This window comes from Pithys albifrons, chromosome 9 (assembly GCF_047495875.1).
Source record: "Pithys albifrons albifrons isolate INPA30051 chromosome 9, PitAlb_v1, whole genome shotgun sequence".
In the NCBI taxonomy this organism is placed as follows: domain Eukaryota; kingdom Metazoa; phylum Chordata; class Aves; order Passeriformes; family Thamnophilidae; genus Pithys; species Pithys albifrons.
The window spans coordinates 1,685,826-1,708,463 of record NC_092466.1 but is presented as its reverse complement, the minus strand read 5'-3'; the positions used below and the strand labels follow the sequence as shown (position 1 = coordinate 1,708,463).

Sequence of the window (22,638 nt, the reverse complement as noted above, 5' to 3'; positions counted from 1 at the left end):
TGCTTTTACTGACAAGACTCAAAAAGTTTTGGCTTCCTTCTCTCAACATTGTTTCCTTTTCCCTCCACGTTTTTGCTTCTGAAATTCTCCATTGAGTTGCAGAGTGTCTCCTTTTCTGTTTTCCTGTTTTATTCTCCTTGTGACTGAAGTGTGTGTAAAATTAATAAGGAATATAAAGCATAATGTGTGTGGTTTGAAATATGCTTTTGCCTGTGGTACAAAACCCCTCCAGCCTCTGGATTTGACAGTTTGACCAATTCCAGTGATATGGAAATAAGAGTTTCTTCAGAGGCTGATTTCAGTGCTGCATTTCTGCTGGTGAGCAATGGAAATAAAGTGTATTTAAGATAAGGCTGGAACTTGCCTTTGCTGCAGAGCTGGGGAACAACCAAGCAAGCAGGTGAGGGTCATCCTGGAGAAGGGGAAACACCAATGAGTGGGTGGAAGGACAGCAGGAGAGTCTGGGGCTCTCAGAGCCATTCTGAGGGATGGATGTTCTCTTTATTTCCCAGAACTGCTGTTTGCTCACCTGTAATGTGACCACATTGGTTGGGTGAAGGTTCTTAAGATCTTCAAGCAGAAGTTGGACAGTCTGGATCCTTTTCCTGGTTTTTTTAATTTTTCTGTGTTCTTGATCTTCAGTGTTCTCAGTGGTGAGCTGACTTCATTTTGAGGCATTGGTGGCATCTTGGTAACACTTAATTTCACGTTGCATAATTTAGAAGCAAAAAATTGTTGTATTAGAGGAACTGTTACTCCTGAGTAACTCGGAAGTTAAAGGCAAGAAGAACTTATTTTTATGATTACTTGGAGAATTTAAATCTGAAAAGAAAGGTGGGGTTTCCTTTTGTCTTTAGCACTGATAAAGTTCTAAAAATTTTAGAGCCATCTGTAAATGTTTGTGCTGAAGTATAACATTTAATCTCTTCTCCTCATTGCTAGTGAATAGTTGTTAAATCTGGCCTCATTATTTTCGACAGAATAAAATAAAAACAAAGCAGTGCCTGGTGTTTCTCCTAACTGGCTAATAAACACCATGGTAAGAACATTGGGTGGGGGAAAAAAAAAACATAAGAAACATAAAAATTGATTTTAATGGACCCCTGTCAGAGAGAACCATAATGAGCACAAGTCTGGTAATAAATATTGGTATTCTGCTCCACGGTGCTTGGGACTTCTCGTGTGGAATTACATGTAACAATCAATATAGATTTTAGGGGTTTTTAACAACAAAAATAAGTAAACCTTTGAAATATATAAATACTTAAGACTTGCAATCTGTCAGACAAAGCTGGTAGTTGTAGAGAAGGCTGATAAGAGCGTCTGGTTAATGACATAATCGCTTGGTGGAGATCTCAGCTCTATTTTACAGCTTGTAAAATGCTGGGCAATTAATCACCTGAGATTACAACCTATTCGGTGATGGCTCTCCTTAAAACTTAAGAACACAGACTATAATGGAGCCTAAAAGGAGAAGCAACAAAGTAAAATCCAGTTTCACTATGCTTGAAAGAAATTGATCTATTAATGAGATGAAACTAATTGTAATAACCTGAGGTGGTGCTGCTGCTTGGGAAGCTGATGGGGTTTGAGAGTCCAGGCACGTCACAGCGGGGTGGATTCTGTTTGGAGAGGAGGAATCTTTATCCTTTAGGCTTTTTAAATCTGTCTTGTGACTGTCCCATCCCTGGGAGTGTCCCAGGCCAGGTTGGACAGGGCTTGGAGCACCCTGGGCTGGTGGGAGGTGTCCCTGCCATGGCAGGGGTGGCACTGGGTGGGCTTTGAGGTCCCTCCCAACCCAAACCACCCTGTGATTCTACATGTCTATATGCATAACATCTCACACAAATAAATGTGAGATTTCAGCTACATATGACTGTGGAATTTTTCATTTACTGCATGCTGACTACAATTATTTCTAACCATTCTGCAGTGCTAATAACTGGTTAACATGAAACAGTGTCTTGAAATCACCTATTTCTGCTTTCGTATTGAAATTGTGGGTGGACACTGAAACACTGGAGATAGAGCTGGAAGAAACACTGGAGATAGAGCTGGAAGAAACACTGGAGATAGAGCTGGAAGAAACACTGGAGATAGAGCTGGAAGAAACACTGGAGATAGAGCTGGAAGAAACACTGGAGATAGAGCTGGAAGAAACACTGGAGATAGAGCTGGAAGAAACACTGGAGATAGAGCTGGAATAGCTTTAGAATAACCAAATTCCTTGTGTTTGATACCCACAGAGAGGGCAGGAGTTGTAACCTGTGTACAGCACCATGAGCAGATTCACGTGTTGGACTCAAGTCTGCACACTCAGTATTGGGCTGTTTCTGAAATGAGCTGCTTTGGGGTTGTAAAGTGGGGTGGGAAATACACCAGAGATGAACCTTGATTTTATAAATTTCCTCTGTTTCTGATAACTTCAGCTTCACATGTCATATTTTTTAAAACTCCCTAAAAGTATATAAAGTATATATCTATATATATCAGAATGACTGAATGTCTGAGTTGGAAAGGACCCACAAGGATCACTGAGTCCCACTCTTAAATGAATATACATATATATATATAATACATATACACACACACACAGTAGTGCATCAGGTGTTGTAGTTCTTCTTTCAGTATATACAAATCTAAGGATTAGTTTTGATCGAGTTTTCTCCAACATTCCTACATGAAATACTGCAAATGTTTAACTCCTTTTGTTCAGGTCCTAAAGAAACACTTTTTTTCACTGTTATTTTACTTCTAAGTGTCTTTGGCAGCTTTGGAGTGTCAGAATTCATTTGTTTTTGTTTTTCCACTGTTGGCTCTGGTGTTCCCACACTGGAGTGACTGTTTTCAGAAGCCTTGTCTTATTCCAGAGCTGGAGGGATCAGTGATCCTCTTGGAGAGCAGAGGATCCCACTCGTGACCTCCCTGAGCAGGAACACAACCCATGAGTTTCCCTCTGCTGAATATTTCCAGCACAAAATACTTTGGAAACACGTTGGTGTTGACTTGGCAGTTGGGATGGCAGCAGATTTTCCCTGTGTTGCAGAAATCCAAATTCCTTCAGGAGTTCCCTGTCCCCTCAGGAAAAGTGCCCTGGTTCTCCCAGCTCCCTGCCTGGGCAGCCTGGGGCAGGGGTTATCTGGGCTGGGGCAGGGAAGTAGTGAGGACTGGAGGATTTTAGTGAAAGGGCTGTTGGAATTTGAGGTAAACTAAGCAGCTTCCAGTGTGTGGTTGGAAAATCCTGTCCTACTGAGCATGGAGTGATGAAAACCATCATAGTGCTGTGGACTGGTGTGTGTGTGTGTGTGAAAAGAAAATTAAATTTGCACCCTGAGGAGTGAGCTCAGATCCCAAGAGATGCCAAGAACCTTAATATTTACATCCACCTTGGGATTTGAGGATGCCACCATCAGAAGTTGAGTTTTTCCACTTAAGAGCTCAGCTGGGCTGCTGTTCCCTGTCACTGCCATCCTTAGATGGGATATTCCAAGATGTGGATGATCTGGGGGCAGTCACCCCTTGGCTCTGGGGTCCTGACCTTCCACACTGGAAATGCTGGATCTTGGCAGAGGCTCCTGAGCTCCCATCTCCTGCAGGAGACCGTGTGTGCAGGTGGTCTGCTCCATCTCCACGGACACTGGGAGTTGTGTGTTTGTTGGTAGGGATTTAAACTTAGATTTGAGAGGCTGCAGAGGTTGTTGGATGCTTCCTGCTGTTTGAGGAGGGGAGCCAGGCAGGTTGACTTGCTTTGCTCTTGTTGAATGGTCCAAACTCATGTTTTCCTGGTGGTGTCAGAATACCCCAGACTTCCCTTTTATGCTGTGAAGAGACTCCTGGAAGCAGTGGGGTCCCATCTGCCCTCTACATTTCTTGCAGGTTGTTTGCCATTTTCTTTGGTGTTTCATTTCCCTACATCTTACTGAGGGAGATCAGAGGAGGAGGAACAAGGAGCCAGCTTGGCTGTTCGTGTATTATTAATCTGCCTAAACCTTTAAGGGTGATTCTGCAGTTCAAGAGGTTGGCCAGGCTTTCAGTCAATCTCTGCCATGTAACATTATCAGAAACTCCCCAGAATCTCAGCTTACAGAGGTTTCCAGCTATTTCAGACTCAAAGAAAATCTCAAGTGTGTGGAAAGGCAGCGGATGCAGCGGCGTCCGGACTCTGATAAGAGCTTAGAACAATAACTTGGAGAGGTGTGAACCACTCTGCTCATCTCTGAGGTATTTAATCATAGCCAGTGATGATGGTTTAAATGTCAACTTTGCTAACTGTTTCATTCCTCATACTGTAAAATTTACTGTGAGTGATATCTCACTTTGATGCCACAAGTGGGAGGCATTTGGGAGAGTGCCACTCCTCCTATTTTTCCAATAAGCATCCACCAAGGCTAAGAAACTTAGTGGAGCTCAGGGGCACACTAAAAACCCTCTGAAGGAGGTAGGTATGCAACTACTTTGCTGCTTTGAATACATTTCTGCTTTACCATCAGCATCTGTTGTGACTTATGTGAAGAGAGGATTATTGGCAATGTGGCTTCGAAGAGGCTCCACTTGTCCCCATTCAGCTGTTCCTTAAAATTATTGTGTAACAGCAGAGATTTTCTGTTTAAAATGATATAGAATGAAACCTGAATGAGGCAGACACACTTGGAGTAAAGAAGTTGGGTTTGGGGTGAGGTTTAAGTGTAGAGTGGAAGCAAGGCAAGGAAACATTGTCCAGGGCAGGGAATGGAGCTGGGAAGGGGCTGGAGCAGCAGGAGGGGCTGAGGGAGCTGGGGGGGCTCAGCCTGGAGAACAGGAGGCTCAGGGGGCACCTTCTGGCTCTGCAATCCCTGCCAGGAGGGGGGAGCCAGGACAGGGGGTCGGGATCTGCTCCAGGGCACAGGGACAGGAGGAGAGGGCACAGCCTCAGGCTGGGCAGAGCAGGTTTGGGTTGGAAAACTTTGCCATACAAAGGTTGTGGAGCAGTGGATCAGGTGCCGAGGGAGGTGTTGGAGACACCAGCCCTGGATGTGTTCAAGCTTGAGGACATGGTTTAGTGGGGGACATGGTGGTGCTGGTTGATGGTTGGTGATCTCAGAGGTCTTTGCCAGCCTTGATGGTTCTGTGTTTTTACACCTGTGACTGTGGACAGGTTCAGCTCCATCACTTCCCTGCCAGTGCTTGTAACTGCCACAATCACCCAAGCTGGCTGTACTTATTGATGATCAAAGTATGTTTTGCAGAGAACTTTCCTGGTTTTTGTAGTTTAAGGTGTTTAATTACCTTTTACAGTGTCTGGGAAACGGTTCATTAGATGGATCTTTTATTGGTGTTAATTAAAGCAGATGAGTTTTGAGGTCTGGGCTGCATGGGATGGGAGTCACAGAATCCCAGAATGGTTCCAACAGCTCAGTGTCCTTCCTGTGTTGAGGGCCCCAGAGCTCCAGTTGGGAGTTGGTTGCAGGGAGGGATCTGAAGACATTGGACCACTCCACACAGGATTTTAGATGTCTCTTGCCTTTTAACCCCTCACAATCCCAACAACACTGGATTTCATACCACTGAGCAAAGTGAAAGCCTGGTTTGGGTGCCTGTGTAGAACAGTCACTGAAGAAGGTCAGTCTTAAACATGTTTCTCTTTCAAAACATTTTATTTCCAGATATCTTTTAACTTGTGGCACGAAGCTCTCACAAAGCTCATTGAGTTTTCTGTCACTTGTCTTGGAAACAAAAGATGCAGATTGCTGGGTAGTAAGGAGATGATGCTTGTTACTTCAAAATAACAGGAAAATATATTTTTGAAAAAAGGAAAGAAAGGAAAAAAGAAATATTACCTTCTCTGGTAGAAGTCTCTACAAATATCCAGGCATCAATCTTTATTTCAGCAGATTCAGTGGATGTGGCAGGAAGAGTTATTATATAGCATAGTCCTCCTTTTATTAAAAATAAACTGGGCTAGGGGTTCTCATAGTTTCTTGTGGAGATGCTCCACATTGTTTATGCTGCATCAAGCCAAGAAAACTTTTTATTGGAAATGGTGTTTCAAAAACTTGAACAAAATAATTTCCTGTGTGTTTTTAGAGTTGAGACTTTGCCAAAGCCTTGCAGGTGGTACAGGTCAAATGTGTGGTTTCAGATGCCTTTAGAGATGGTTTGCAGGAGTTGTGCTGTCAGGTGTGGATGGAGAGTTGAATTCTGCATGGTGAGCAAAACCCACATTGTCTCTCACTTAAACTGGAGTGAATCTTGAGCAGCTCCACTGGAATCAATACTGGGCTTTAGCTGAGTTTTTTCCTGACAGCACCGCTGCATTCCTGTTCTCTGTCACAGCCACTATTGCAGCATTCCTGTAGGACTGGGGTTTGCAAGTCCTCAGTTGTGGTTTTGTCCTGAAATCTTGGCTGAGAACCTTTTGAGGGTTCTATGCAAAAAAACCCCCAAAATTGTGATTTTTTTGGTGGATGAAAGACAGCATGGTGGATGAGGAATGCCTTGGGCTGGTTCCCCAGTGTGGGGAACCAGGGCAGGGGGGGATCTGCCCCTCTACCCCCCAGGTGAGACACACCTGCAGAGCTGCCCCAGCCCTGGGGCCAGCACAGCAAGGACAGGGAGCTGCTGGAGAGTCCAGAGGAGGCACCAGGATGGTCAGGGGGATGGATGAGGAAAGGCTGGAGAGCTGGGATTGTCCAGCCTGGAGAACAGAAGCTTTGGGGGAGACTTGATTGTGACCTTTTAGTGCCTGAAGGGGCTACAGGAAAGATGGAGAGAGACCATTTCCAAGGGCGTGGAGGGACAGGACACAGGGAATGGCTTCCCACTGCCAGAGGGAAAGTTAGATGGGATATTGGGAAGGAATTGCTGGCTGGGAGGGTGGGCAGGCCCTGGCACAGGTGCCCAGAGAAGCTGTGGCTGCCTCATCCCTGGGAGTGTCCAAGGCCAGGTTGGACAGGGCTTGGAGCAGCCTGGGCTGGTGGGAGGTGTCCCTGCCCACGGCAGGGGTGGCACTGGCTGGGCTTTAATGTCCTTCCAGCCCAAACCAGTCCATAGTTGCTGTTGGGCAGTTATCCATGTCACTTAATCTGATGCTTTCAAACCTGAATGTTAATGTGCCCAATGCCATGTCAGAGCACTGAGAGCCCCTTTTCAGTGTGCAGGAGCTTTGCTGCTCCACTGGTGTGTGTTTGTAACCCCTCATGGTTGGCCAAGTCTCCTGAAGCAAGACAAGTTCTAACAACCCAGTGATCAGGTTTTGCAGGGCTAATATTTTAAAATGGCAAAAATAACAGCAGACTGTATTAGATAATATAACTTGTGCAGACACCCACTTGAAAATACCACAAATATTCCTTTTTTTTTTTTTGGTGCAGAAGATGTAGAGCTATAATAGTGCTGAAAAATGACTTCACCAAAGAGGAGTGTGAGAATTTGTCTATGCAGCATCAGCTCTTCAAGAAACTACTCAGAAAATAAATCCTTTCCTGCTGCCCTGCCCTATTCTGTGCCACAAATACTGTGCCTTGTGTATCTCTACTAACTCTTCTGTAATTCAGGCCCTGAGTGGAACCTTTCCACTTCTTGTGCCAGAGGTAGATTAATGCAGTGGAGCATTTTTCCATTGCAAATCCTTGCTATAAGGATGGGAAAATGGGCTGCATAATGACATGGATTATGTTTCTATTATGTCCCAGAATTAGGGGGTGTTCTTAAATATTGCAACTCTTCTTGGGTTTTTCTCTGTCTTTTGTGGTCCTCAAAAAAAAGTAAATATATAGATAATGCTGAGAATAATTTAAAGCCTCAGAGGTATTTTGGGATTAGACAGTGGGGTGTGAGCACAGACACCCACCTGGATCACAGGAACCCTCTTGCAGCTCTCCTTGAGGGAGAGAATTGAATTGCACCGAGTGTTGCTGACGAGTGTCTGTAATACCAACCTGGAGAGCCTTCACTGTGCAAATGCTGTGAACAGAGCTGAGCACAGGAGTGTGGGATTGCAGGGCTTTGCACAGTCATGGAATGGGCTGGGTTGGAAAGGACCTCAAAGCCCATCCAGTGCCACCCCTGCCATGGGCAGGGACACCTCCCACCAGCCCAGGTTGCTCCAAGCCCCATCCAGCCTGGCCTGGGATGGGGCAGCCACAGCTTCTCTGGGCACCTTGTGCCAGGACCTGCCCACCCTCCCAGCTGGGAATTCCTTCCCAATATCCCATCCATCCCTGCCCTTTGGCAGTGGGAAGCCATTCCCTGTGTTCTGTCCCTCCATCCCTTGTCCCCAGTCCCTCTCCAGCTCTCCTGGAGCCCCTTTGGGGACTGGAAGGGGCTCTCAGGTCTCCCTGGAGCCTTCCCTTCTCCAGGTGAGCCCCCCCAGCTCTCCCAGCCTGGCTCCAGAGCAGAGGGGCTCCAGCCCTTGGAGCATGTTCTTGGCTCTTGTTTGGACTCATTCCAGCAGCTCCACATCCTTCTTTTGTTGGACCCCAGAGCTGGACACAGTTCTCCAGGTGGAGTCTTTCAAGGGCAGAGCAGAGGGGGAGAATCCCCTCGCTTTTCCTGCTGGTCCCACTCCTTGTGCTGCATCCCAGGGTCCCATTGGCCATTGGTGTTGGGTGGCTTTTCCTGCTGGTTCCACTCCTTGTGCTGCATCCCAGGGTCCTGTTGGTCATTGGTGTTGGGTGGCTTTTCCTGCTGGTCCCACTCCTTGTGCTGCATCCCAAGGTCCCATTGGTGTTGGGTGGCTTTTCCTGCTTACCCCACTCCTTGTGCTGCATCCCAGGGTTCCATTGGTGTTGGGTGGCTTTTCCTGCTGGTCCCACTCCTTGTGCTGCATCCCAGGGTCCCATTGACCATTGGTGTTGGGTGGCTTTTCCTGCTGGTCCTGCTCCTTGTGCTGCTTCCCAGGGTCCTGTTGGTCATTTGGTGATAGGTGGTGTTGGGTGGCTTTTCCCAGCTCCATCTGGAATCAGCAGCTGCAGTACCTGGTCTTTGTTGGCCTCTTTGGCTCCCTCATTTCAGTGAAACTCAAGGATCACACACTGCCAGAGCTTGTGCTAATTACAGCTGTTCTTAAAATGCCTCCCTTAATTCCTTCTATAAAAAGAATTTAAGACTGGGTAGGACAAAGTGCCATAAATCCCCCTGGAGCTGAGCTGGGAGGGGATGTGTATCCTCAGCCCCAGCACTGCTGCACTGGCTCAGCTCTGCAATCCAGGGATTTCCAGGGAAATGGAAGGGCTCCTCAGAACCCCAGGCTGGGAGAGAAGGAGTTAAATTCTAAAACCTTCCCCTGAAACTGTAAATGCCATTTTTCTTTCTTCACAAATGTAACCTTTTAACATTTATTTTTAGCTTTTACATTAATATATGTAAAAATATTAAAAGCTCTTGTATATTACATTAAAAACTTATGTCAGCTGCCCTGCTTTTTCCTATTTATTAAAACTTTTCAAGCAGTGAAAACATTTTACTTGTTAATGAGGGGAAGAAGGAAAATTAATGACATAGAGCTCGGATCTTCCAAGATGTCTCCTTTTAACCATGCAAAACCAGCTCTTTTCCCACACTATGTAGTTTAATTTCTCTGTTAGGGTTCAGTAAGCAAATGCAAATAGATTTAATGATTTGCATCAGTAGATCACTTCTCAGTTTAATATCCTCTGATATTTTGGTCAAGGACTTTTTCTTTGGGAGGCTAGTGCTGTTTTGTGGAGGAAAAATATTAATAATGGGGGCATTGTGAGGTTCAAGTAAAGCAGGGGAAATGTGTAACTCATTCCAAAGCAGCATCTCGTGTTATCCTCTCCCCGAGATCATGCAGTGGAAAAAGTTATTGGGAAAAAGACACTTAAGAAATAATTGTGAATTGCAGATCACATTAAACATTTAGTAGTTCTTTCCATAGCACATCTCATCTTCTTCTCATTTTGCATCAGAATGTTCAGGTTCTGATCACATCTCCTGGTGGGAGGAACCTCACCCTGGGATGGAGAACTGTCATCTCTTTGCCTGGAAAACTGGGAGCTGTCCCACCTCTTCAGTATCAGGATGGTTTTATTGGAATTATCAGTAGTTGCCTTACATAAATTGAACTTTCAAACTCCTTAAAACACTTACTCCTTAAAGGATGGAATGAGGATGATTCCAAGGATGGACATCTTGCAGATCAACTCCACCAGCCCACTTTTGCTGGTTCTCCTGAGTTCTGGTGAAGCACAAACAAGTTTCCCCTTGGCTTTTGAAGAATTTAAGGTTGTTCAGTGCACATAAATCCTTCAAGTTATAAATACTCATAATTGCCTTGTTGCTTATTAAAATGAGCACTTGCTGGTGATAAAAACTTTTTGATGCCTTCTCAGTTTCTGAGTAAATGTTGTGATCAGCTAATGCAATTAGATTTTGAGCAGCTATCAATTCCTTTAATTAATTTTGACCTTTGAGAGGCTCACTGTTGTAGGCTGCTAATATGTGGCTTGTCATTTGTACTGAGATTTTTAAATTGTGTTTTATTTTCTTCTTATTATCATAATACAGATTTAGACATGTCAGGATTGCCTGGTGTGAAACAGGAATTTTGCAGAGGACTTTTCTCCTGCCTGGGCTAGTTCAGAGGAAGAAATAATGAGATTAAGTGAGAAACTTTGTCCTTTAGGTTCCTAGTCAGTTGTTTTGCTGTCATTTGTTTTTCCTCTGCTTTATTGATGCACATCCCCTCGGTTTTGTCAGTCCACAGTTGGGTTTTGCTTGTGCTCAGATGATGATGATGAACAGTCTCTCTGTGCATCCTGCTCCTGGCAATGCTCCATCAGTGTCACAGCCCACGAGGTGGGGGAGGTTATTGTTTCCTGGGTGCTGGGATGCAGGGTTGTATTCTGATTTAAAATACACACAGATCTTATCCCAGAGATGCTGGGCAGCCACTGCCAAGGTCATTCCTGTGGTCAGGAATGGTCTCCAGTGCTTGATTACAGAGTTTTAGCTGCAAAACCCCTGACCACTTTCTACTCCTGATGGAAAGCCTCTCCAAAATTGAAGGAAAATGTTCAAAAATACTATTTTTTCCACATTCTTGGACTACACTTTATATGTTTCTCATCACATAGGCAGGGCCAAGCTGATAGGCTGCCTACTTTATGAAAATTTAGGATCCTCAGGTTGTTTTTTGTGATTGTTTTTCTCACAGAGTCAGGACAATAAGCTGATATTTCAAGGGTTTTTTTTATTTTAGACGCTGAAGATACTGCAGGCCTTAAAAGTTCCCTGTGAGATGCTCTTGTGGTCCTTCCTGCTTCAGTAGGAAGTGTCTGAATGCTTCCCAGAAGTGAAATCAGGGTTATATCACAGGTTGCTGCCCAAGAGAACAAACCTCCCTGGAAAAATGGTGATTCCTGGGTGGATCAGTCCATGCCAAACATGGAAAGCTCCCTGGGAATTCTCATGGCCATCAGGCAGGAGCTGCATTTATTAGTGTATAGAACATCATGGAAGGACACCAAGGTTTTGATGGCTCTTTCATTAGACCCAGAGCTCCTGTGATGGAATCACCATCCCTGGAAGTGTTCAAAAAACATGTGGATGTGGCACTTGAGGACATGGTTAGTGCTGAACATGGTGGTGGTGATGGTTGGACTTGATGATCTTCAAGTCCTTTTCCAACCTCAATGACTCTGTGATTCTCTGATTGTATTCTGATTATCTCTTTTATGGTATAAAATAAAACTGTGCTCCCCAAATGCAACTTTTAGCTGGATAACAGCCCTGAACATCCTGGGGTGGACATTCCTGGGTATAATGGCAAAGGAGGATGGAGAATATTTTCCTGCCTTATTTTTTAAACTCTTCAAGTTCTGACTTAGGGGAGGAGTTGTTGAAAGTTTAAACACTGTGTGAAACTTGGCCATAAATATAAATCAGCTCATATTAAGACAATTTGGGCTGTAATACCTCAGTAATTTGGAAGGAGTCATTCTTGCAGCTCATGAATGTTCATCACCTCTGGAAAGAGTTGGTTCTAATTTTAAATGCCAACGTGGGCACCTGGAGAATATAGAAAATGTCTTCTGTTTATACCTCTGAAATTCCAAAGTCCACACTGACCTGGTCTTTGAGTTGCACCTTGGACTGTCTTGACTCTCTCCACTTCTACTTGAATTCTTTGAAGCAGTAATTGTCTTTAATTTCTCCTGCTGATGGTGGCAGGGATGACAAACCAGGTGGGTGTGGTCCTTCTGAGGGACTTCATTGATTTCTTGCCCATTTTTTTGAGGGTTTTTCTGCCTTTGCTGCTCTGGTTGTGAACTTGTGTGTTAAACCAGGTCTCCTTTCCCTCTGCTGTGGCCTTGGTTGTGGTGGGGATCAGCTCTCAGGTCCTGCAGGTCAGGAGTTTGCAGCGTGTGGGTAATATTGCTTGTGGCTCTGAGGTTGTCCAGATGCTCTTCATTTATGCAGATGTCCTCTGGGCTTTAAGATTTATGTCTCAGTGTGAAACAGAGGATATCCTCAGGGTTGTGATGGCGTGTCTTGCTTCCTGTCTGTTCTGGGAAATACGTCTTGGAACTCCTTTTCATAGAACTCAGAGCAACAACAAAAGCAGACAGGAACAAAAAGCCACTCGTGGTAGGTATGATATCCAGGGCGTGCAGGTAGTTTGGGAATGAACAAAGAATCTTTTGTCTGAAGCAATGATAAATCACAGTCAAAAGATGCCAAATAGCCAAAAAACAACCTCCAGGTATAATGAAGCTGAAGGAAAATAAAAATACACTTTGTACTTGCTGATAGTGCTGTGCAGGCTCTGAGCTTCCCTCTGATGTGGATCTGAAATTTTGAACTCTTTATAGGCTACAAAAATGCATGTAGAGTAAAAACTTGCACTTTGAAGGCAGTGTCACCTCAACAGTCACTTCTAATGATTTTTAGGACTAATAGTTTGTTGGGTTTTGTTGTTGGATGTCCTGTAGCTTGTACATGAGTGGCAGCAAAGAGCTGCTTTGGGTGGGTTTAGCCTTTGGCTCACTGAAGGGATTTATGAATTATATCCTTTTGCTTATTGATATTCATTCCAAAAACTTGCTGCATCTTTATTCCTGGTGTTATTGAAATCTTCAAAAGAACCATCAGAATGAGCACTTGCTAATTTATTAAATAATAGCACTGCTGAAATAATGAACTAAATCCTACCAATTCTGCCACTTCTTTGTGTTACTTTTTCTGTGTCAATTCACATTGTAACTTTGTCTTCACTCCATGCTTGACTTCCAGCTCTATCACTCTGTTATCAAAGTTCCACAGTAATTAGGGTAATTTATGACCAAGGAACTCTCACTCACACAACTGCAGGTTCTGTCAGAGCAGAATTACAGAATTGGAAGGTCTGCTTTGTTTTGGGCTGCAGGAGACACATCTGTGAATGTCAATGGGGAAATACCTTTCTGTTCATCCAGCACTTCTAACCTGGGAGTCCTGTTAAGTCCTGACTTCCCATCCTGAGTGAACATGACTCAGTATTTCAGTACATTTTCCCTGCTTTTCAGAGGTGATTCTTTTGGAATCTCTGAGTGTCCCAACCATGATAAAGTTGTAAAATGTTTTTTGTTATGCAGGGAGAACATCCATCCTTCCCTCAGTGAGAAGGCATTTCTGAAACCTGAAAGAGCAAGGAAACTTTTTTTTCCTTTTGGTGTGGGAATAAAATTGATTCCAGAAAAAGAAACACCTAAACAAAAACCACCTTGAAATTTATTTTTCAAGCAATAGATGTTAGTGCAAAACTCGTGGGTTTTATTTTTCAAGCTATAGAAGTTAGTGCAAAACTTGTGGGTTTTGTTTTTCAAGCTATAGATGTTAGTGCAAAATGTGTGGGTTTTAGTTTTCAAGCTATAGAAGTTAGTGCAAAACTTGTGGGTTTTGTTTTTCAAGCTATAGATGTTAGTGCAAAACTCGTGGGTTTTGTTTTTCAAGCTATAGAAGTTAGTGCAAAACTTGTGGGTTTTGTTTTTCAAGCATTAGATGTTAGTGCAAAACTCGTGGGTTTTAGTTTTCAAGCTATAGATGTTAATGTTCAATGCATGGCTGGAGGTCTCCAGCTGTGGAGCAGGTTTCAGGTCTCCAGTTATGGAACAGCTCAAACACAGCACAGTTGACCTTAGAAAAATACTGAGCTCTAGGGGAAGATTGAAATCCATCCCAATGTCCTCTCTCTTTGTTCCAGAAAACCTCATTTAGGGTGGAACCCTCTTTGATTTGCATGGGCTGAAGCAGCAAATGCTGTTCTATTTGCAAGGTACAATATTTGGCCATAATGCAGCTGCCTTCCCTCATAATGGATGTGAGTGGAATCCACATGAATGTGAATGAATGCGTGGAGAAAAATTAAGCTGCACTTTGCTGGGGTTATTGCATGTTGTACAACAGAATTGCTGCCAGTTGTGTGAGGTCTCAAGTGTTTGCCATCAGCTGGAGCGTGGATCTTGATCTGCATGTACCAATAAAAAGTTTCACATCTTTATCATCTTAAAATACCTTCAAGGCTGGAAAACTGTCTGGAGCTTCTGGCTTTGGGGCTTAGCACTGTTAGTGTGTAAAGCTGAGAAAAAGAGTTGATGGCAGTGGTTTAAAAAGGCATAAAAATATAGCCCGTTGTGTTAATGAATGTTCTTATCTTAATCTCATGTGCTTTTTAATGTTCTTCTTCTGTAACTAAACATATTTTATTTGAGCTGCTTTTGCTCAGGCATCTTAGAATCAGAATCCCAGACTGGTTTGGGTTGGAAGGGACCTTAGAGGCCATTCAGTGCCACCCCTGCCATGGGCAGGGGCACCTCCCACCAGCCCAGGGTGCTCCAAGCCCTGTCCAGCCTGGCCTGGGACACTCCCAGGGATGGGGCAGCCACAGCTGCTCTGGGCACCTGTGCCAGGGCCTGCCCACCCTCCCAGGGAAGGATTTCTTCCAAATATCCAACCTAAACTGACTCTCTCCTGGTTCAGAATTGTGTAAGTCGCCTCTTAGTTCCACTGTGGCTTGGCAGTGCCAGGGAGCAGAGCATGGAATGGCACGTGAGCCCTTGGAAATGAAGCAGCTTTGGCACATCTCCCTGGGCATTCCAACTGGTCCAGCTGGCACTGCTGTGGTGTGGTGTGGAATTTCCAGCTTCATTGGAACTGCCTCTGTCCTTGTAGGTGTGTCCATAGTGATAAGCTGGAGGTGTCTGTGGTCAACCTTCATCAGTATCCATTGCCTTTATCAGCCTGAAACAAGGCATTGATTGCCAGGGAGACAAGTGGTGGGACATGGAAGGGAAGGAGCAGGTGACAGCAGTGGTGTGTGGGACAGCAAAGGGATGGAGCAGGTGACAGCAGTGGAGTGTGGGACACTGCAGGGACAGAGCAGGTGACAACAGTGGTGTGTGGGACAGCAAAGGGATGGAGCAGGTGACAGCAGTGGTGTGTGGGACACTGCAGGGACAGAGCAGGTGGCAGCAGTGGTGTGTGGGACACTGCAGGGACAGAGCAGGTGGCAGCAGTGGTGTGTGGGACACTGCAGGGACAGAGCAGGTGGCAGCAGTGGTGTGTGGGACAGTGAAGGGATGGAGCAGGTGACAGCAGTGGTGTGTGGGACAGTGAAGGGATGGAGCAGGTGACAGCAGTGGTGTGTGGGACACTGCAGGGACGGAGCAGGTGACAGCAGTGGTGTGTGGGACAGTGAAGGGATGGAGCAGGTGACAGCAGTGGTGTGTGGGACAGTGAAGGGATGGAGCAGGTGACAGCAGTGGTGTGTGGGACAGTGAAGGGATGGAGCAGGTGACAGCAGTGGTGTGTGGGACACTGCAGGGACGGAGCAGGTGACAGCAGTGGTGTGTGGGACAGTGAAGGGACGGAGCAGGTGACAGCAGTGGTGTGTGGGACAGTGAAGGGATGGAGCAGGTGACAGCAGTGGTGTGTGGGACAGCAAAGGATGGAGCAGGTGACAGCAGTGGTGTGTGGGACAGTGAAGGGATGGAGCAGGTGACAGCAATGCTCTATCTCGGTGAGTTGGAACCAGCCCTGGCTCGTGATGGAGCTGGGAAGGCTGGGTGGGAAGTGATGGCAATCCTGGGAGAAGGGGGATCTGCAGAGTGCTGTCCTGACCTCTGCAAGGGGTGGCATGTCCCCAAAGGACTCAGTTGTGTGATACTCACATGGCTCCTGGGAATTTGCCCGCTCAGCATTAATTTTTTGGTGCTTTGAGGTGTCCCACTGTGGTTCCCCTCCCTGAGAACAGCAGTGGAATGAGGTCATTTGTTCCCCTCAGGCAGCTTTTCAGTGTGGTGGTTTAAAACCCAGGGTTACCTTCATGGCAGCAGCGATTCCCTCAGAGTCCTGGTGGTGGCACAGCACGGGGCTGGTACTCCCAGCTGGAAGGCACGTCCTTCAGGGCATGGAGATGAAGGTGGCCACCCTGGGAATGAGTGGCTGTGGCTACCAGGCTGGCTGGCTGGGTGGCCAAAATGTCTCCCAGAAATGTCCATGTCACCCTGGAAGATTGAAGCAAGATGCAAACCCCTCTGTGTACAGTTTAACTATTTCACAAGGATATCTGAACTTTGCAGGGCTCTCTCCATATGTACAGCTCTGTGCTTGAGAGAGGGTTGAATATTGACCTAATTTGTCTTTTAAAAGGACACAGAGTTTTAGTAGAATACTTATGCTATTGAACTAGACAAATGCAGGTGCTATTCCTCTGGTAGTCGGTGCAGAAGGTTGATGTGCTCCAAGATTTACTGTGCATCACCTTAGCCATCATTCCCATAAGTATTAATTTTAACTCCACTAATAAGAAACTGAACAAAAGTGGAATTATGAGTTCAGTAGTATTCTATGAAAGGTCAGTTGTTAAAAAGGCAGAGTCTGACATTCTGTGAAAAAGGTGCCTTCATTAATCATCCTGATAGGATAGCATAGGATATTCTTGACCAATACCCACGTCCTCACTGTGCCATGTGCTGAATTCCTTGTGTGAAAACAGGGATTAGGACAATGAATGTGGAATGACCATTTTTTAGTACTGTAACATTACTATTTCTCTGTTCAAAGTACAGGGAAATTAATGGAGACACTTTTATAAAAGTTTGTTAATTTTATAGAAGCACACATTGTTATGGGAGCAATATTTAAAAACACAGTTTGTAAGAATATAAATGCAGTAATACCAAACACCAATATTAATATAATTTATAAAGTATTTATGACCTCTTAGAAGTATTTTCTTAGTATGTTGTTTAAATGCACAGCTTTGCTTCACATTAATTCATCTCTGTAAATCCTGAACCATTAGTCCTGTGTGAACCCACCAGTTTTAATTGCCACAGAAAAGGTTTTCCTGGGCAAAATTATTATATCGAATTGTTTGTGTGTTTTTCCTTGTTCACCACAGTGATGGCAATTTGAAAGTTAATACAAATTATATAAATTATTAAGCACAGGCCTAGTGGAACATTAATCAGGTGAACATCTTTATTGTGACTGTTCCTGACAGATTATGTTCACCATGATGCCCATTAATGCACTGCATTGTGAGAGCCCATGTCCATTACAGGATCCCCTTTGTTACTGGTGTCAGGTCTAATTCAGGGCAGCAAATCTCAGGCCAGGTTGAATATCTTGGTGATACTTGATGGAAAAATGCTATTTTGGAAGCGTGGGGGCCTCACCTGTTTCATTCTCTCCAGGTTATTAGTCTGTGTAGCATCCATTGTAAAATGCAAAGTCTGCAATAGTCTTTTTCCCTTTAATGTCATAATTTTGCATAATGGCTGTTTGTGCTACATTGACTAAGTCCATGGATTGCTTAACATAAGTGATTACATTTTCCTTTGATTATCAACTCCCTCCATTAGAAATACTGTACAAAAAACTTGTAAATGATTTGTTGTTTAAGCTTTCTACTTCATTAGCTCCAGCACACACTTTACAAGAGTCGTTGTCTAAGAGTTAGTAATATTTGTAATGAGCTGTATAATATGGGCCCTTTTACTAAATTTAAAAACAGATGGTATCTATTAACAACAGTTTATCATGCAAATTGAACCCTGGCAAAAAAATTCTCTCAGTGGTTATGTTGCTCTAGGCCAAATCCTGGTGTCTTGGTTGGTTTTTTTTGATGTAAAAACAAATAGAAATAATTGTTGGTTTCGACAGTTGTGACAGGCACAAACTAATCATGGGCAAAAGTCCCCGAGAAGTAAAAACTTCAGCCTTTTTCTCTGTTGAAAGGTTCAGGTTTCCTTTCAGGCCTTTGCCACACTTGATATTTGCTTTGGAAATTTGTTGGGTTTGGACATCAGGGCAGATTTTATAGCTCTGTGCCTGTGATTCTTCCCATTTAAGCCACGAAGGGGCTGCGAAGGAGATTTCCCTTTTGTGAGGACTTGCACATGTCCATCTGAACAAGTGAAAGGATCAGAGGATGTAACATACAGGTTTTTCCTCAAACTTGGAAAAGTAAAGGAAAAGTGGATCCCATGACACCAGCAGTCTTGAAATTACACTTTCACAAGGACCCTCTTTGCTAATCACTGAAATACAGTGAGGACTCTGCTTGTTTCTAAATGCTTGTAATGCAAATTTTCCCCTCAAACTGTAAATAATTAACTTCTTTTTTCCATATGAAGCATTCTGAGTGCTCAGACTTCTGCTGTTGGAAGGATTCAGGGTCAGCCTTGTATCTGTGTGCTGGAACTCCTGCTAAAATAGGCAAAGTCTGATGCCTTGGCCTGAGCTGTCTGCAGGGTTTTGTTGCTGTTGGTGAACAGTGACTCTCAGGGACATCTCATGTGTTTCCCACTGCCAGTCCATCTCTTTGAGAAGAGTAATTTTGCCTGCTCAGCTCCTTTCCTGCATTCCCAGCACGGCCTGAGTCTGGCCAGGTGGGGCAGGGAGGGTGAGAAGCAACAGGAACCAGGAAAAACAGGACTGACCTTGATATTCCAACAGCCAGGACAGTCCATTAAACCAGGACCAGGCTAAGTTCTGCACACACAATTCCAGTATAAAGATATTTTGGTTGCATTTTGTTGGCAATGTGTGTTAAATGACCACCTATTGAAGCACAGCTTTGTTAATAAGCTGTGTAGACTTTGGTGTCCTGGGTTTAACTGCACACCCTGAGCTGTCCTAAATCCCAGGAGAAAAGTGCTCGTGCTCCTCTTAAATTCATTTCATGTCCGTGGTGGAGCTCTGAACTCTGGTGCTGCTCTCCAGTGTTGGGAGCCTGATGATAAGATCATTTCCATTGTCCCCAGTAGAGCTTTTGGCTCCCCAGTCTGTTCTCCCACCACTGTGGCAAGATGAAATCATCTTTCCCTGGTTTTATTCCAGAGTTAGTGTGTGGCAGATCCCGGTGCTGGATTCCTCCAGGCTGGCACCTGATGGGCAAAGCAGAGAGCAGCAGGTGTGTGGCAGAGGGTCATTCCAGAGGTCATTCCAGAGGTCATTCCAGGATGAGTGTGTGCTCACAGGGAGCTGAGCAGGACAGCATGAACTGCAGCCAACTCCCCCGGATTGACATTGTGTTGTTGTTCTGTGCCTAATGCTAAGGAATTTCCACTGCTATTGCTTGGTCCTACCCTTTAATGAGGAAATTTTCTACTTTTGTAGTTCTAGAAGAAGAGAACTGATGTTTTGAGGTGTTTCTGTGGGATTTGGCTGAGGGGCTGAGGCAGGTCCCTTCACGTGGGGCCAGGTATGACTTGGGGACTCTCAAAGAAACCTTCAGTGGTCAGGACCTGGTCTAGTGGAAGGTGTTCCCTGCCCAGGGGATGGACAGGGGGGCAGATCAAGGTAAATCTTTAAGGTCCTTTCCAGCCCAATCCATTCCGTGATTGTATGTCCATATGCTGTAGAAAGGGCTTTCCTGGAGGAAAGGCAGGAAAACAAGCTGTGGAGTGGAGGGGTTTGAGGCATCTGGAAAGCACTGAAGCCTTTCTACTTCTGGGCTCAATTTAGTCCCTTCAGGTGTGGAAATATCTTGATCCCTTTTGCTGAGTGTGGTGGAAGAGCCCCAACATCTGCATCCCTCAGAGCACTCCTGACCCACAGGACACACTTGGCAATCCCTTGGCAAGTGCCAGTGCTTTTCCCTGCCTGTGTTTTGGAGCTTATGAGACCATTTATACTCAGGGTGCAAATGGACCCACTGAAACAGCTCAGCACCATTTATCTGGAGAAAATTGCACTTAAGTTACAGCAAACAAAGCTCAGTGGCCTCCTTTTCCCACGATGGAGCCAGCAGGGAGTCACCTCTTGACTTCCCTGGAGCTGTGAGCCCTGGCCAGACTGACTGGGAATCCAGTGGGACCAGTCTCCACACAGTGGTGCTGCTCTCTGGCTTCTCCACTGGATCCCAGTAAGGTCAGGTGAACTGGTCCTTTCAGAAGGATTTTAAACTAGAGCCCCTCATCACTGGGACTTTGTCTTAGATTAACCCAAGGCTAGTAGTGACTTGAGCTCTTTACTAACTTATGGTTATTCAGTGGCTTGTTTAATAAGTTATAGCCCAAATAAATTGTCAAGCTTGCAGGTGCACCTGGAAAGGTGTGACATTCTGCAGAGGTGGTGGGAGCTCTTCAACTTCACCACTTAAGAGGGTTTGCCCAGGTGGGTTTAGGTTGGATCTCAGGAAAAAGTCCTTCCCCCAGAGGGTGGTGGGCACTGACCAGTCTCCCCAGGGCAGTGGGCACAGCCCCAAGGCTGCCAGAGCTCCAGGGGGATTTGGACAATGGGACAGGGTGGGATTGTTGGGGTGTCTGTGCAGGGTCAGGGATTGCACTGGATGGTCCTTGTGGGTCCTTCCAGCTCAGGATATCCTGTGATTCTGTGAAGTGATATTTACTCAGAGCCTTGGAATGTCTTTCTTCTGTCTCATCCACCTCCACCTGTGATTTGTCCAACGTGTGTGTTTTATGGTGGTTCTCAGCCCTTTGTGGGGGTTTTATGGCCCCTTCTTCCCTTTCTGGAGATGAGGGGGTGAGGTGGAGGCATCTGGTTTATTCCAATCCTCCATGAATTAAAAGGCTTCCTACTCCTGGAGCAGGAGTGACACACCTGAAATAGCATTGCTGGAACTAAAGGGTTAATTTTGGATGTGCAGGAATGACCAGGGCAGTCCCTGCCTCTTGGCATGGCTGGTTTGGAACACATTTTGCATGACTGTGTTTGCCTCACCCCCTTGGCTGAAATGAATCCAAAGGAGATGTTGTGGTGGGATCTCTGCTCCTCCTGTGCCCCCCAAAACCAGAGGAGCATCTCTGGTGTGGAAGAGGGGGACAGGCATCTCCCTGATGGAAAAAGGCAACCAGGCAACCCTATTCCGTGAATAAAAATGGGAAATGCATTGGAGTCGAGATACAGTATCTTTGTAGTAATAAAAGCAGTAGTACAGATTTACTGGGGAAGGAGTTTTAACTGTAATACTGTGGAATAGTGGGTTATTTTGTGTTCAAGAGCTACATTTATCACAAAAATGATGATATACAAATCACTTCCATATCACAAAATGTTCTTGGTCAAAATTGGCTTGAGGCAAGTGATATCTTCGAGTAAACAGTATATGAAGACCATATCTTAAAATGATAGATCACCTAATTTTGTTCTGACAGAGGTTTTTGCCGCAACAAACATCTGTCACTGAAACACCAATTCAGAGATATGGAAGCCAAATTGTGGAGGTTTTCTGGTGTTTGTCGCTCCTAAGTTAAGAACAGCACTGTTAGTTCTGGAGATATTGGAAGATAGGAGGCAGCTCGTGGGTTTAACACCTTAAAGTATTTAGTTAAGTGGTTTAAGAGGTGGAAGAGTCTTTAAATGCAGATTTAGCAACTTGGGAAGTGCTTGTTGGACCTATGGGAGAGAAGGGAATCTCTTAATGCAGAAGGTGTGAGTCCTAAACACATCTGACCTGCCCTTTGGAATCAAATTGCTGACCCTGGTCTACACCTGAATATAAAATAATCATCAAAAATTGAAATTTTGTCTCAGGCATTTAGAGAAGGGATTAAATTTTATTTGGATGATGAATGCTAAGGATATAAATGCAATAAAAATATAAATATCTATTTCAATGGAAGTAATTTGTATGTGAGTCTTGCGAGCAGCTAAAAACTGAACAGCAAAAATGCAAATCACTGAAAATGAGTTCTTAAGTTTAGTTTGTGTTGACTTGTGGTAGGAAGATGAAATTTGGCTGCAAATTACCACCATTCTGTGATATTTTGCAGAGAGGATGAAATGGCAAATACCAGGTCCTTGGAGGAGGAAAGCAGTTACTGGTCATGTCAGAAATTTTTCCAAGTTTATTATTATTATACATCAACTATTTTAACCTAATTAACTTTCAACACCACTGGTGTATCTTTAACTCTCTATTAACAAGAACGTCCCTACCACTGCAGTCATCTGCCAGCCATTTAAATAGATATAAATACAATATAAAATGCAAATGCATCACTCTTGCAAACTTTTTTTTAATTATTATTACTCCTTTTAAATGGTGCTGCGATTAAATCTGAAAGTCTGAAGGATCTGTAAGAGCTTCATTTGCTCCTCAAATGCACATTATAAGTGATTTAAAGTAGAGCCATGTTTAGTTCCCATTTCTCTGGCTAAACTTAATGTGGGAAATGGAAGCCAAAT

At 44.6% G+C, this 22,638-nt stretch overlaps 1 protein-coding gene across 4 annotated transcripts in view; it reads left to right on the top strand.

The window, feature by feature from the left end:
- Positions 1-22,638, top strand: part of MGMT (O-6-methylguanine-DNA methyltransferase) — a 148,928-nt gene that overhangs the window by 21,959 nt on the left and 104,331 nt on the right. The gene's annotated exons all lie outside the window — the stretch shown is intronic.